Raw genomic sequence first — 14,743 nt, 5'->3', positions numbered from 1 at the left:
CACACAGATTTGTAATTGCACCTTTTTCTCTGAGTCCTGTTCTCTGTCAGTTTCCTCCTACTTAGTCATGAAAGTATATACCATAAACTCTCTTGCGCATACTATACTGTAGCCTGTACAGCAGTGCAACATTCAAGATCAAAGTGAAAATAGCAACCTGTAGTCCCTGGGCAAGAAAAATCATAGAGGCACACTGCTGCTTGTAGTATCCTTATAATATTCCTTTGATATTACTATGATCATTCAGTCGCATCTGTGCTTCTGAAAATACATCCAACGCCAAACAACCTAAACACCAAAATATTATAGGAGACATAACTGCAGAATCTTTTTTTACTATAGATGTTTGGTTTATCCAGAGAGTGAAGGAAGGACAGAGACTGCATTAACCTGGGCAAATTACACTGCTACAGCTGCTAAAGTTACATATTTCAAAGTAAAAGCATCAAAATGCTTAATGTACACATCTAGAAAACAGGCTTCCACATATTTAAGGTAAATTATATTTCTTCAAACTTTAGAGGTTGTAAAAATGTGAGGAAAAACATAATGAAATGCTTTTCAAATCCATGACGATGCCAACAGAAAAGCGTTGTCATTAACATGAATAACCATACAAAGAAAGCATTTGAATTGCAGAAGTGCTGATAGGGAGGGGTTCACCACTCTGTGAAAGGCTACGTGGTCTACTAGTTTAACCATATAGGAATATCACTTCTTGATAATTAATTTATTTTACATATTAAATGGTTTAGAAATGTCTGTACCCAAAGGACAAGGCTGTAAACCAGTATTGAATGCATTTGATCTTTAGGCCCGCAGGCAGTGCTGAATTAAAAAAACAAACAGACAAAAACAAACAATTGTATGATGGAAATCAACGCATTCGGTCTTCTGAAAACATAATTGAACACACTTCATCCTTAAACCCACAAATACAAGTTCAAAAGTATAAAATAGAAAGATAAAAACATGTATATAAGAAAGAGATTCTGAAATGATGTTTTCAGCTTGCCGTGGATGGAAATGTTTAAAAATGGCAAACTATTCTGTGGCTTGACCAATTGAAATGTGTAAGTCTTTATAAAGGTCATGGCCAACATGTCATCCTGGCATCCTCCAACTTTTATCAGCACAATGTTCAAAACCCAGCATCTATGATGGTAAATGGAGCCTTTTATAATGTCATTTGCTGCCATCTAGATGGTGTCTTTTGCCTTGTCGTGGTCCATTGGGGTATTGTTTTCCTGTTGGTCTCTAACACTTCTGGTCTTTCTTTCTCTCAGGTGGAGGTGAACAGGCCCAGTTTCCTTCTCTTCAGGCAGACACGTGTTCCTGATTGTTCATTACCAGCCAGTACTTAAGGACCAGCTTGAGATGTCACGAATATTTAAAATCCTCGGCTGGCCTGGTCTTTCAGAGAATACGCTTTCATTCATTCACCTGCCTGCCCGCCCTCCACTGTCACCTGGATCCCAGGACAAAACTCCCAAGTGTCCAACCTCCCCACTGCTGATTCCACTGCAAGTAAGGACTCTCAGAGCGATTCAAAAATTTATTTTCTGCATCTCTCTGGCTACAAACTTTAACAGGCTTCTCGTTTCCACCGCCTTCCCTGAGCCATAAACTCCTGCATTGTACCTTTTGTTCGTTCTCAAACTTGTGTGACAATAAATCTTGTTAAACATGAGTCTGGGTCTTGCTTCAGTCTACAGTAAATTAGTTTCACCTCTGGTTATGACATCCTATTTTACCAAGACTATACAAAACCACATTCTAGATATTCCAATCCATGATCATATGCTATTCTTTGCATGTCTGGTTCCTGCGATGAGAGTGTGTGTGGGTGTGTGTAGCTTTTTCTCCCCTTCTATATGTGCAGTTGTGTGGCTGAGATGGGTAAAGAGAGCTAATTGGCTGGTTTGAATAAGTTGCTGTGTGCTGATTGGATCACTGGATGTACATCAGCCTCTTGACCTCCAGCTGAACAAAGAGTCAGTAGTTACTTTGCTAGCAGCATTGATTGTTTGTGTGAATCGTTAGTAGAAGCTAATAACTGAATTGTGAGAGCTGAGTTGTACATTCTTCTTTGTGGTTAGCTGAGAGCATGTTTTAAATTCTCTTTGTACATACTTATACACTATATATATATCGAACACTTTGCAGCAGTTTAGAGAGAAGCTCTTTTTGCTGAACTACTTTTTTCTCCTGTTTATTGATTAGGAGTTTGTGTTACAGAACTGTCTTTTGTTTGCCTTTTAGTTTTGTTTGTTGTTTCGAGCACTTTAAAGTGAATAAACTGCTTCTCAGCAGCTAGAAAAAGCTTTGGGAGTCATACCTCATGTGATATCTATGCCACCCTTAAGCTGGGGACAGAACATGAACTAGGGGCTCATCCAGGATTGCAACCTGGGATCTCTTGATTTAGGTTTTGGCCATACCAAAAGATACATTTTGAAATATTTAGAGAGAGACTACACAAGGCCCGCAATTTTGTCTGGGATGCATCTACAAATGCCAAGTCCAACGTGAAAATAAACCTCAACAAAAAGTCTGTGGGATGGAGCCTCCAGTCATGTGACCACTGACTTTGCTACACAGGCACTATTTTCTTGTCCATATGTTGTGGTGCACAAACCCTTTGATACAGAGTGGGTACTCCGTACATAAAGAAACAAAGTCATACATATGTCACATCAACATCCTGAAGGCACATGATAACCCTAAAATGTAGTCTCCAGTAAAGGAAGGTTTTGTAATATGTGCATTGTTTCATAAATCAAAAGGAGACCACAAGTTTCCTTTGAATTGAAGATCTTCAAAATTTTTATTTGAAGATACATATCAATCAAGAATTGCCAATGTTTCACTCAGACAGATGTAGACTTTAGATAATTTATAGTATGCTTACTTATGGAGGAAAATTCACACAAAAAAAATGTTTCTTGAGCAGCAAATATAATGGAGCAGTAGGTAGGCAGGCAAGCAATTACCCGCCTGCCAACTCCAGGCAGGTAATTTTGATGGTGCATATGGAGCTGCAGTAAAAAAACAGAAGAATCCAAGATAAGAAGAGCAACAGAGAAATACACCAGGAGTTTCTTGAAGGCAGACAAGAAAAAGGGTAAGCGCATGGAATCAAAATGAACAAGGAGTTTCTTTCTAGCGAGCCTCATATTACCACTGGAACTAGCTGAACAATCTGGCAACAGTGGAGAAGAGAAACCTGTCCTTAAGTACTGCTGAGGAGACTGGGAGATGAGTAACAGGTGCTTGAAGTTTCTGCTGCAGCTTGGAGGCACGACTCTAGGGATCTCCACCAACCACGAATGACTGCACACAGGAGAGATAAGGAGCGAGAGGGAGCTGGATAGAGCAAGACAAGAGTGAGAAGAGGGGGGGAAGGGGAAGGATGGAGCACTGGACTCCAGGGACAGTGACAAGAATGTTTAAAATATTTGCAGTCAAGGTCTGACCCGACCAAAACTGCACAAAACATGCAGACACGGCCTTCCATATAGTGTGATGTGCATATAGAAATGCATCATTTCTATTTATAGTGTGAATGTAGAGCTGAGCAGATAGGAGCCCCCGCTGATCCCTCTTCAAGCTGAACTGTTTGGAGATAAAAGACACAAGTAAAGACCGTATATGCTGCATAAAATCTATATGCAACACAAAAAGAAAGTCATTTGTTATGAGCTAGAGGCACAAACACAGGCGTGTTACACAAAGACACTGTTTGCACCTCCCTCAAGAAGATGCTTGATTCCTCTTAAAATAGCAGTCTTTATGAAACTGAAATACCAAAGTGACTGCGTCTGTAATACTCACACTTTCTCTGCTCTGGTCAAAATCACAGATAAGTGAAAGATGATTCTTTATTTCCCTTTGATCCGAAAGATCAAAATCCGAAAACAGACTCCAAAAAAGTTCACTTAAAAGAAACGCATTTTAATGGCTGACAGCCAACTTTTTACTGTTCTCTTAAAGCATAAATATTAAGTGAAAAATACCTTTTGAAGTGGCTTTAAGAACACTCAGAGCAGGTATGACAGAGACTGATGTTTGCCTCTTCAGTGTGTTTAATGGCTGCAACCGGGAGTCTATAGAGGACACACACAGGCTCACACACTTCTGAAGTCAGTGTCTACATATCAAACCAAACTAGCAGTGTAAACAGATGTGTATTATGTGATTTTATTATTTTTTCCAGTAAGGCTCTTCAGTCCGTGATGTCTCTGATATACTTGTGACTTGGGTGTTTTACTTGTTTTTCATAAAAGTATTTTAAAAAGTTTTACTATACTTTTGAAAGATTGTACAAGTTAGATAATCTCTGTAGAATTACACTGACTGTACTGGAAAATGCAATCTCTTATGAGCAGCAAGACTTGAAAGGCTAATATGGGATTGAACTAAAGCAAGAAAGGTTGTGTGGACACATGAGAGCAAAGTGTTTCCGTCAAGTGTGGAGAATAATAGGGCATGACCATCATCATGGAGAGGTCATGTCATGGCTCCAGCAGATATGGCCATTTCTGGAACTGGCTCGCTATTTATTGATTATGAAACAGATGCTGGCAGCTGTAAAGGTCACAGGAGGGGAAGACCCAATTGCTGGACGAATAAAGAAAAGTACAAATCCAAAATCCACAAACTAGAGGTCATACAAAAGAGGTTAATAATTCAGATATGGAACAAGCATAAGGCAAAGTTCATAAAACAGGAAAGTGGTTGAACATGTAGAAAATGATGAGAAACATGAAAAAAAGGAAAAACTAAAAGAAAACAAGGCAGTGTGAGGTGAGCAGTTGTTGCTATATATACTGAGGTAAGTGATTAATTGATTGAACATAAGCGTGGCACAGGGGGGTAGAAATAGAACAAAGGCTTGAGGTAAAAAATAACTGAAGTGTGTGACAAGCTATACAAATAAAACTGGACAAAAAGAAACACAAAACCATGGCAGGCAGCAGCGGGGTGAATTTAGGAGTGTACAACACACAGTTTGACTTTGTACAGAACAATTCTGCCAATCTCAAGAGCTGGACCTTTATCCTGCAACAAGACTCCAAACATTCGGCCTGTGGAACTAAAGCTTTTATCAGTGAGAAAAACTCCAGCCTCTTAGACTGGGCTTAGGTCACTCACCATGTTTCAGACCTTAAAATTGAGGATTTCATGAACTTAGAAGGACGCTAAAAGCAACTGTAACAAACATCAGCTGAAGCCAGCAGCTTTGGGCCTTAAAAAAGCAGTTCCCAACCCCCAGGCCATGGACCGGAACCGGTCCGTGAGTCGTTTAGTATCAGGCTGCGAGAGTTGAGGCTCGGGCGTGAAATTTATGGTTTTCAGGGTTTTTATCGGTTTTTATCGTTATTGTTTTAATGGTTTTTATCCTTAACTCAGTTTCCCCATGTGTTATGAATAAATCGGGGGGGGGGGTTTGGTACCAGCACTGGTTTTATTTTGCTGTATTTATCTGCAAAACCTTAAAGGCCGGTGCTTGAAAATATTGTCGGACATAAGCTAGTCCGTGGTGCAAAAAAGGTTGGGGACTGCTGGTTTAGAATATGAAAACTGGACTCTGAAAACTACTTGGGTAAGTATAGGTATATACGAAAACAACGTGGCTGGGTTTTTGGTCTAAAGACTTCCTGGTTTGGTTCAGAGTTGAGAAAACTAGGAACTGAAAATTATTGGTTTAGTTCAGCATATGGAAAGTCTAAAAATTAAGCCTTGAAAACTATTTGCTTGTGTTTAAGCACTAATACAATTTATTTTGTTCTACTTGGTTAGATTTACACACTGAAATCCAAGCGCCAGATAGTACTTTGTTGGATTTAGGCACTGAAAACTGAAAGTGTTTTAAGAAAAGCTATGCTTTGGATGAAAACATGCCCCTTCACAACGGTAACCCTGCTCGGTGACAAATTACACGTTGGGATGGCCTGATCCTTCTCACCAATAGTCTGTGAAGGCACAGACTTCAAAGGACACCTTGTGACTAAATGAGCCATGCCATTTATTCACAAAACATGTGACAAATCTAAACTAATTGACGCTGCAGGGGTGAGAACAGGCTGTTTTTCCCAGCATAATCTATTTCCACAATGTTATTGTGATGCCAGACATGTTTGGTTTTCTCAGTCTTCTTTCAGTTCTCCCAGAAATGTTTGACCTCAAGCCTGTTAAACAGAACTCCTCGGTCTTTTTTGGTCTTCAACGAGTTCTCATGAAACTTTAACATGTGTTTTGGACTCGTTATCATATTGCAGGTTGGTCTGTTTTGATACCCAATTCCAGGGTAAAATATTCTCACCACCATGTTTTTCTCTGGGTTTGATTCACTGTCTCCTTACATGCACTCATCTATTATTACCACTAATCTCTAACTTGGACTCATCAGTTTTTCCATCATTAACTGTCAAACAGTGTTACTCTATCTCTTTGTCCATCCCAATCCTCTGGCCTTGTTTGCTTTAAGAAATCTTAAGAGATGTTATTGGGCAGCCTTCTTTTGAAAGCGCTTGTGTTTTGCCTTCATCTGTGATGAAGAAGCATATCTGTCTCTCCTTGAACAAACTTCAGTGTAAGTGAGCTTTTGGCGGTGTTGTAAGTTTTGGTCTGCGTTGTGTTTATCTTGCTTACAACAGTGCGATGTAGTGCACCCTCCAATCAAAGGCTTTGATGGAGAAAACACTTCTTTGCTCATCACAGTTCTATTTCTGACACTTTTATTTTCCTTTTGTACAAATACTTTTTATGGTCTGTGCCACAAATTAGCAGAACACTGATGACTGACCAAGGAATAAAGCAAAATCTGAAATATGTACATTTTCCTTGTAGATAGATGTTTTTAAATTGTTGAAGATTTTGATCATTTGTGTTTACTTTCTGCATGAGTACCCTCCAATTTCAACCTGTTGTTTATCAGGTGCATAATAAAAAAACAGTCTTATTTATTTAGAGCTGCCATCCCTGGCCTTGCTTTTTTGATTTTGGAGGGTTCCTCGATAGTCCTACTGGATGAGATAGACACACTTGTCTTTACAACTAAAGTCTAAAACAAAACCATCCAGACATCTTCCACTTATCCAGTTCAGGTTCATGGGAGCTGGAGCCTTACCTATGTTTTAGGTTAAGATACAGGTTACACCTTGGACAGGGTACCAGTCTTCTGCACCTTCAGCCAATGTAGAATCACTAGTTAATCTAACATGATGTCTTTGGGGTGTGGCCACAAACCAAAGAACCCAGAGAGAAAATGTAAACCTCACCACACCCCAGTCAGCCAGTGGGGTCAGACCCTGGGCCTTCTTGCTGTGAGGCATCAATGACAATCACTGCACTGTTGTGCATTAACATTAAGTAAAACAAATACAACTTGCCAGTCTGTCTTTTAATGATGTGAAATTATTTGAAGATGACAATACAGATAAATAGTACGAAATATAATGAAATATTACTCTACTACATGCATGGTCATTGAGTTATGATCTTCTACTCTCACCCTGCTTCATAAACCCACTGTTTTGTGAGTAGCCAGATATGGCAGTATATTGTGTCTCTGCACTATCTGCAATCAGGTTGTCCTTGTAGCCGTAAAGCCAAAACACCCAGTGCGATCGTATAAGCTACACTAACACTAATCTTTTCTCAGGCCTCACCAAACAGAGAGGTTAACTCCAAAGACATCAATTACAAAGGCAAGATGAACGTCAGACAAAATGAAGACCACACATTATTTTTAAAGTCAGCTAAAATTACCCTCACTCAGCAAAATTACTTCCACGAGGGTTGGAAAGAAGCCAGGGAACACTGGGGAAATTAGTAGATAAAAAAGAACTAATGACAGACAGTTGTCCTTTTCTGACTAATGTCAGGATGAATACATTTCCTGTAGGTAATGGTACTATGAGGAGGAAAATAGACTTTATGTCTGCAAGTGTAAAATTGTATGGAAATGAACACCTTGCAGCACATTCTCCACCTAAAGTAAATCCCCCAGCCCTCGCGCACTACATTTATATATTCATGTCAAAAGACAAGCTACTTTTTTTTCTATGAATCTTCCCTGAATCTTCCAGAAATGTCAGTCTTTCTCATAGCGAGTGCAGTTCCTCTTCCAGGAAAGTTGGACTAGTCTCAGAGCTGGGGGTGACAGCAGGATACAACTGGTTTATGGATGCTCGTTCTAACTAGTTTGGTATTGATTTTGGTTTTGCATCACAGTGCAGGATATCACAAAAACTGCTTTAAGACTTTTGTTTATCAAACAACCATCAGTAGCATTCATTTTTTTTTAACTGTGTTAGTGGTAGAGCTTTGCTTAAATGGTTTCTGTTGGGAAGTTGAGAAAGCGGTTGCAGTAGCCCCAGGCTGTGTGTCCGTATGACCTCATGCATTAGTTGATGGTTGGTCTTTCTTGCGCGAATCATAATAGATCTTGTTTGAAGTGTTACACACTATCACATTGAAAACATCCAGTGTTTAGTTACTGCTGCGAGTATTTTTTTTAACTACTTCTTCAGTTTTATAATTTATACTTCACTTCACATTTTATGAAAACATGCAGGTTTCACTCCAGTATATTCAGATATAATAAGTTTGCACAAAAAAACATCGACATGGTACCTTTTTGCAAATTACAACCTACCATACAAAGTAGGTAAAATTAGTCTCTACAGCAACAAAAGAGTGTCGAAGAGTTGCAGAAGGAAGGAGGAAGCAGAATGCTCAACAAAAGGTGAGCCTTGAATGTGGCTAATTCAGGAATCCATAATAAGCAGCCTAACGGGGTATCCAAACATGCATCCAAAGGGCACAAGGAACATGAGAACACACACACACAGTATCATCTCGTCTTCTTGCTCAGATGTGCACCGGTGCTCCCCAGTTCTCCTTCTATTTTGGTTAGAGCCAATTTGCACAGCTGTGTGAATGAAGTACACAGTTGAATAAAATGTTTATTTTTTTTGGCAATTTCCAACATGGAATAGCCTTCTTTTTCAGAACAGGAACACACTGAGCTTTTTTGGTCACTTTTAAGAATATAATCGAACCCCCAAAGGCCGATACGCCAGAATCTCGAGTAGCTGAATTTAACATTAAATATTTAAAAGTGATGCAAAACTTTTCAGCTGTTTGTGGATTTTAAATATCAGTATTTTAAGGTGAATAAAAGTACCCATTTTGATAAAACACAAGCCCTGTCTGCAGTTCTGAGCAGTTAATATTGATCTCTGTCCAAGGCTTTAGTCATCTTTAGACTGGAGTTCTGTTTTATTGGAATTTACTTCTTCACAATCTTATTTCTTTGTGTTTAACTATTAATGCTTTGTATGAGTTCCTTATGTTGTTGTCATTCATGTTTTCAGTTCTTAGCTTCGGCTCAATAACAGTCGAAACACACTGTACACACTATACTGTTAGACAGAGGGGATTTTTGAGTTTCATGTGGTTGCCCATAGGTAGCCTAACAACAGCAGTGACTCTGAGATTTATATATAAAACTTTATATTCAGCCATTTATTTTAAAAAAATTTGCACCAATTTAAATGTTCATTACTTTGAAAAATATAGCCTTTTGAAATCAGAAAATCAATTTTGGTACACTGTTTATATTGTGTGAGCCCTGTGTTGCTTCTGTTTCATGAGATTTCTGACCTTCTGAACATTTTAATATTTCCTGTGAATTTAGCATCAGTAAAGCTGCACTTTAAGTTTACTCTCTGTCTGCTACATGTGTGTCCTAATCCACAAGATACACAACTGTAAAAAAACATTTTTTTTTTCACAGGTTTGCTCTAGAGCTGTGTGATGCTAACCCTTTCTAAAAAGGTAAGAGCTAATCTTAGAGGTGCCTTTCCAAGAATGTACTTAGTAAAAACACTTTGAAAATGTTAATAAAAATAGATCATGTACACAAACATAAATCATTTCAGATATTGTGCAAAAAGAAAAATTATTAACACACATGAAGGATCCATTCTTTTCACAGGAGGGATCTTGAGGGCAAAATCATCCATATCTTGATAAGTACTTCTCATTTCTGCAGTGGCACTTGGTGACCCTCTCAACTCCAATTACATGCAGAGCCCCTCTCTGAGACTCACCTAAGATGTTATACTTGATATTCATTGCTTATGCAAGAGGTGGTTGTCCTTAGGGAGCTTCCACCATCTTTGTTAATTACCCCTCGTCTTAATTTAACATTCAAGAAGTTCACCGATCTCTTCAAGTCAGGATAAAGAGGAAATCTGAAGCTTGAAACCAGCAATTATTCCCCACATTGTTCATGTTTCACCTGCAGCCAACTTACAACTGACTTTGGTTAAGTATTTTAACTGAAGATGTGAGACTGTAAAGATGTTAAATATAATATGATTGATTAAAATGCCTCTTGGCCCCCAGACTCTGGAACTCTCACCCATTCAGTATTGCGATCTCCTTGAAAAGCCCCTTAAAACGTATCTTTCTAAACTCTGGCAACGCACTTCTTGATGCAATAAATCCCTGTGGGATTGCATCAGAATAAATATTCTACATTCTAAAATTTAAAAAAAAGACTAATAGTTCTGCACTGCTGGCATTGTATGGACAACTCCCATGTAAACCTAAAGAAAGCGGAGCATCATGACGCCAACATGAAAGACTTTTTAAGTCTGACATGGCATCTGTCAATCTTGGCTCGCTGAGTTACAAAGTGGAACCACAGGACCATCGTTTCTGACAGTATGAGCAAAACACAGGATACGACTTATTTCTGCATTTTTGTATATGTAAAAGTTGCAATAAATAATGTGTAATTATAGTTTTTGACACCAGCAAAAGAAATAATTACCAAAAAAAGAGTTGCTTTTAGCACATCTAAAGCTTGAAGCCAAGTTCAACCTTTCTGGTGCACCTGCCTTTTATACAAATCTAATTGGGTCCTCCAAAAAGATCTAACCAATGAATAAGCCTTTAAACGCAAAGATTTGGGTCTCTTTGAACACTAAAAAGCGATTGTACAAGGTAAATGTCAGCTGAAAACACAGAAAAGAATTATTACTGTGACGAACAAAAGACCTTTTTAGAAAAATGACTCCCCGTTTAGTATCTGAGTACTTAGGTGCTCTCTGTTTTTAACAGAAAGCACTGTTTTTTAACATAGTCCAGCAAATCTGAAAGAATGAGAATTTTCCATTATCAGAGTTGTAATTGTACCTTGAGCCTCTCATTTTTTTTCCCCTTTTGGCGAATAAATAAATTCAGATTTCACAGTGAAAAGATTGGTTGATTGAAAGGTTTTTTGTGTGCACGTTCTTTGAGTTTTTCAAAGGGGTCTCGTGTTTCCTAACTATGCCTTTGAACTGAATCTGATTCCGTGCATGTGTGCAAATTTGTATTTTGTGCACACGAATATTTTCACCCCAAGTGAGCTCATCATAGGTTGTATGTGCTCTGCTAAACACGCTCAATGAACTGCAGCGTTTGAAACATGACGGTTTTATTATGAAAATGTCCTTTCATCTCTGTTAAGAGAAGTAATTTTACTAATGAGCCTCTGGCTGAATTATAATTGACAAGCGCCTAAGACCAGGTGTTTTCCTGCATTTTGAATTTCAAAACTGAGCTTGGATAGATGTTTGCTTAAAGCTTGCATTCAAATGCTGTGTGTTGAGATGAAGGACCAGCTATGGCACCAGCTGCTTGGCACTACCGAGCCCCTGATTACAGCACCGGGGGTGACATGTCAGCTTGAAATACTGCGCCCTGGGTTAGCATGTTTTGAGGCCAACAGCTTCACTAAAAATCCCAGCTGGATCATGACTTTACTCAGTGATGGAGGGTAAACGAGAGAGGGCTGCAAAAGAAGCAATCTCAGGCAAGGGCATCTGCAAGGCCAATAAATAATGGGGTGTGTAAGGAGCTGGGGTGATGGCTAGCTGTATTTACTCTCAGCTCGTCTTGACAGCTCTGTGAATGCGGTGTTTTTCTACTTCTTTTTAAACTCTTTTGCCTGCAGAGGGACAATTAAAGAAGACCATGCTCTGCTCTAGACTCCGCGAATGATTATGGAATACTGATGAGAGGTGATGCCCAGCCAATCCTAACTGAGTTTCACTGCAAAGTCCTGCATTGATTTGTTTCTCTTCTGGCTTTTTCCCCCTTTTCCTCCAGCTGACAGACTGATAGAAAAAATAATACATTTGGCTCAGTCTGATGAGGTGGTGGAGGAGGAAATATACAAAGATAAAGTACTGGGCTGAGGTGGTTTTTGCTGAGGAAAAGGAAGATGAGAGACATTCAGAGGTTTAAGCTAGTGCATAAAGAGCACAATCTGAACAAAACCAGCTCACAGGCCAGCCTCGTTGCAGAATGTGAAATAGGGACAAAAAAGCAATCCATATGTTCGTGTTCGCACACACAAACTTTCATGTTTCTCCATGAAATACACTTTATATTCTATATAACCAGTTACCACCACCAAAGCAAACTTTAAAAGATGTGGCAATCCTTGCATTTCAACCAAATCATGACATTTTTCTGAAATATAACTTAGTTAAGTTGAGACTTTTAAAAGTTAACCAAATAGTGTGAAATGCCTAATCCCAACCAAGAGGTTTGTAGTGCCTACAGCTATACCTAAACATAATCATCATAGTCGACTCATAGATTCATGCCTAACATCATCACTAAAAACAATAATGGGCTCAGATCAGATGCCTGATGTAATCCTACCTCCACCTTGAAATCATCTGCCACAGTTTCTCTCTATAATGCCTAAACTAAACCAAGTAATTTAAAATAATAAAACATTCAGATTTTTTCTAAAGTTCCCCAAAACGGGTAACTTTTTGAGCAACTTAAAGCCATTTTGTCTCATTGCGCATCAATGTTTGCCTTAAAACACCCTGTGCTCTGGTGTTGAAGCTATAGGCCCCAACAACATAGAGAACTCTGGATCACATGTCTAACCGAACAAACACATAATAAAGGATTTAATATCTTATCTCTTTAGAAGAACATCAGGAAAGAGCTGAAGGATGAAGAGCTGTAGCTTATACTCAAGCTGGATTAATGGTCTGTCTGTGGACTGCATTGTAAATGGTAAGATAGCTTTGGCCATAGTGTCAGATCTGACATCAAAAACCAACTTTCACAGCATTTTTGAACAGCTGTGTAGAAGTGAAAGAGTGGCCAGTGAATGTACCCTTTCTAAACTCCCTCTTTTTTGTTACTTTGACAAATCGGTGGCAGTTTTCACATGGACAACCTCATAACAGCTGCCTCGTAAAAAGAAACACATTTAAAGGATAATCCTAGCTTATTTCAGCCTGAGGCATTTACTACAAAAACTGTGACTGTATGGTCAGTCATTCTAACTTTTTACTTTTTACTTTTTAGGTTTGAGGAAACGAGGTGTCCAACAACACAGATCCCTACAGTTCATTTAACCCAAATCATTTTTAATAGTTTGTTTTCGATTCTGTTCGATCCAACGGGGTGTTTCTTGTGATCCCTCTTGAAGTGCTCGCTACATCCACAATAGTCTACCAGCAGGAGTTTCCGAATACTTGTGTTAGGGTCAATTTGCAGACAAACTCTCTTGTGCTCCTTGTCATCTTGTCAAATCTTGCAATCCAGAAACTTGCCAATACAAACCCTTTTATCTTGTTTGTTGAGGCCTCTCCAGCACAAACTCCCAAAACAGAAAGCTATCCACAGACTCATACATATCAACAAACTGGCATCCAGAGAAGAGCCTGGCAGGGATTTGGTTACACAAGGTGGTGTTTTTCTTATCAAAAAAGACAGATTCTTGATTTTAAAAATATGCATTATACATAGTGACAAGCAGGGGGTGATGACTCTGGTGGAAGTCTGACATATACAAATCTATGAGAAAATTACCCTATTTCTGTCCTCAGTGAACACTTTTTCTAAAATCATGGTCCCAGTTGCTAGTTTCATATCTTTTTTTAATACAAAAAGCCCCATTCATTGTGTAATTTACACTCCCATGAGAGCTAAAAAAGAAATTTTGTAGGTCATGGCTGCTTTGTGACTGATAAGTCGCAGAGGTTTGAGGTCCTCACTTGTCACATCCAGTTTCAAAACTTCAGGAGGGCAAACAGTTTAAAAAAAACATGATTAAAGCAACACTATTTATCTAGCCAGAGTAAGCACACAGCCCACTGGTGACACTGGGCATACACAAAGCTGCCCAAATCGGTTAAAGCTGGGCTTTTATTTTGAAGGACCTTGCACTTGTTTTTAATTTATTCCAGTTCCTTACACATGTGCGTGTGTGTGTGTAATGTTTTTCTGTTGCATGCAGAGTAACCTAACTCACCATGCAGTAGAAGCATACCTGGACAGAAAAACACACAATGCAACATTATCACTCTTGAACTGGCATCCCCAGAACTCGGACATCAAAATTATGGAAGCAGCGAAGGATCATCTTGAGAGCAAATGGAGAAAAGGGCTTCCAACATTCTATGAAAAACCTTCGATTGTCCTTCAAGAACTTTGGGGAACTGTTCCTGAATACTGCTTACAGAAATTACAAAAAAGCTTCACTATGAGAGTTCAGGCTGTGTTGAAGAATAAAAGTGGACCATGCGCTTACCTGCTGCTCTCTGGCAGGTAGCTCCATGCCCTCCTGGGTTTTAATTGCACCTTAGAACACACATGCATCAACACTACAATGAGCGGGTAGAGGGAGGTTTGGAGTCTTCTCTCACCC

The sequence above is a fragment of the Pundamilia nyererei genome, unplaced genomic scaffold (assembly GCF_000239375.1).
Source record: "Pundamilia nyererei isolate P.nyererei 1_Seehausen unplaced genomic scaffold, PunNye1.0 scaffold00037, whole genome shotgun sequence".
NCBI classification, from domain to species: Eukaryota; Metazoa; Chordata; class Actinopteri; order Cichliformes; family Cichlidae; genus Pundamilia; species Pundamilia nyererei.
The sequence above is the reverse complement of the archived record's forward strand: the minus strand, read 5'-3'. Positions refer to the sequence as shown.